Below are 2,500 nucleotides of genomic sequence, written 5' to 3' on the forward strand. Positions count from 1 at the left end.
TACTAGTAGGGTTGGAAGGTCATAGAATTAAACAGAGCTTGAAACGTCATGGAAAAGTTTTTAAATGACCCTGGGATCATGCACACATAGACAGACAAACTCACACACACACACACACACACACACACACACACACACACACACACACACACACACACACACACACATGCACACACACACACACACACACACACACACACACACACACACACACACACACACTCACACACACACACATATACACACACACACACACACACACACACACAGAATCACAGAGCCAGCCCTTATAAAAACACACAGAGATGGAATGCTGCAGGTTAGTCAGAAGGAAGTTGAACTGCTGGACGTCAGACAGGAATGTTTCATATCATGATGAAGATCAAAAAATCTTTGTTGAGAACAATCAACAGTAAGAGTCTTCTCTTCCAAATAACTACTGACACACACACACACAAATCAACACCATCTAATAGCATCACATACGAGTCTCACACACAAGCACACATGCCATCAGGTACCAGTCTCAAACACACACACACACACACACACACACACACACACACACACACACACACACACACACACACACACACACACACACACACACACACACACACACACACACACACACACACACACACACACACACACACACACACACACACACACACACACACACACACACACACACACACACACACACATATGCACACATACCATCACGTACCAGTGTCATGTGCTGGTTCCTGCCCTGCCAGACCACAAAGAGCCCATTTTTAATGGCGGTTTAACCCTCAGCCTTGAGACGCCATTTTGAACGGTGGTTTAACCCTCAGCCTTGAGACGCCATTTTGAACGGTGGTTTAACCCTCAGCCTTGAGACGCCATTTTGAACGGTGGTTTATGGGACAAGGTGGTGCTTTAACCCCCTGCTTGTGGATGGTCTAGTAAAAACACACACGCACACACACACACTCACACACTCACACACTCACACACACATACACACACACACACACACACTCCGACCATCACAGGGCCACTCACACACACACACCAACACACCAACATGGACACACAGACATACACACACACAGTGGCGTTTCTACATTAAGGGCAGGTGGGGCACTGGCCCACCAGATTCAGATGACGCTGTTGTGCAGAAAGCTCAATACATTCCTACTTTGCGGCAAAATGTATATACAGTATATGTTTTTTTTTTGCAAAGTAGCGTGAATATGTGTGTGAATAATCTTGACTCACAAGCATTATAGTCTTGTTTTGGAGTAATTTGATTCGTGTGTTTTTCTGTCTGTGGAGACACCATGGAAACACCAATGAGCGTGAACCACACAGGCCAAAGTTAACATTGAGCGGTGGGTCACTTTCAGATGTGCTCCACGAAATCTGCCTGGCAACTAGACTGGAATAATCAGTTTGGACAACGGATGGATTCAAGACCTGGAGCATCTGGCAGAAAGAACAGTGAAACACGAAAGCTGTAAACCCCATAACAATTGCGCCCTGAAATTGGAACTATTGGGGCGGGTCAACATCATGGCACAGCTACATTTTAGAGCACAACAAACAGACAGAAGTGAATCTTTATGTACTGGGGAGGCTGATATCGTGCATGAAGCTCTGTGGGGAGTGCGAACTGGGTCTGCGTGGTCACGACGAGTCAGCCGACTCAGTAAACCCAGGCATTTTTAAGTGACGATGTGCGAGGGCGACACCAGGCTGAAAATACACTACGATTCAAACGTGAGTCAAACTGGTTTTTTTTGGAGGTGATGCATGTGTCAATGCGATCTGCCAGGACATTGTCTTTTTACAAAGTGTTGTTCATTTAGCAGCATGTTTTGTTGCTGTTATTTGTTTCCGTTGTGCCTTTTGCTTCATATTGTATTCCACACGTGTGCCACAAGCTTAATAAATTATGAAAGTTATTTGAGCTATGTGTCTGTCTAATCTTTTGACTTTGTTGCAATCATTTTACTTTAATGCTGTATTATAGGCAACATCTTTGTGTCGCGCTGAGCGCTGAAGCATGTGAAATGTATTTGAAATAGGATTTCTGCTCCCTGCTGGCACTCAAAATGCAGCCCATAGCATATCTTACTGGTCTATATAGGCCTACTGCTTATAATAATCAGCTACCTCTATTTTTGTGATGGTGACATGACGTCATACAAAATTGCCCCACCAGAAATGTCAGGCTAAAACCGCCACTGCACACACAGACATACACTATACACGCACATACACACACACACTCACACACACGCTCAACACACACACACACACTCACACACACTCTCAACACACACTCACACACACACATACTCTGGTCTTACACCTGTCTCTGGTTTCAAACCTGTCTCTGGTCTTAGATTTGTCTCCTGAAAGTCAGACAGATAGAAACTTACATGAACAAATGTTGATGTAATGAGCAATGTTCTGGAATGAAGTGGAACCGGATTAGTCTTTTATCGTG

The 2,500-nt window shown here is 44.6% G+C and overlaps 1 protein-coding gene across 1 annotated transcript in view; it reads right to left on the minus strand.

Annotated features, from left to right (window-relative positions):
- Nucleotides 1-2,500, minus strand: part of LOC105906190 (transmembrane protease serine 9-like) — a 24,336-nt gene that overhangs the window by 20,610 nt on the left and 1,226 nt on the right. The gene's annotated exons all lie outside the window — the stretch shown is intronic.

This window comes from Clupea harengus, chromosome 26, assembly GCF_900700415.2.
Source record: "Clupea harengus chromosome 26, Ch_v2.0.2, whole genome shotgun sequence".
Classification (NCBI taxonomy): Eukaryota; Metazoa; Chordata; class Actinopteri; order Clupeiformes; family Clupeidae; genus Clupea; species Clupea harengus.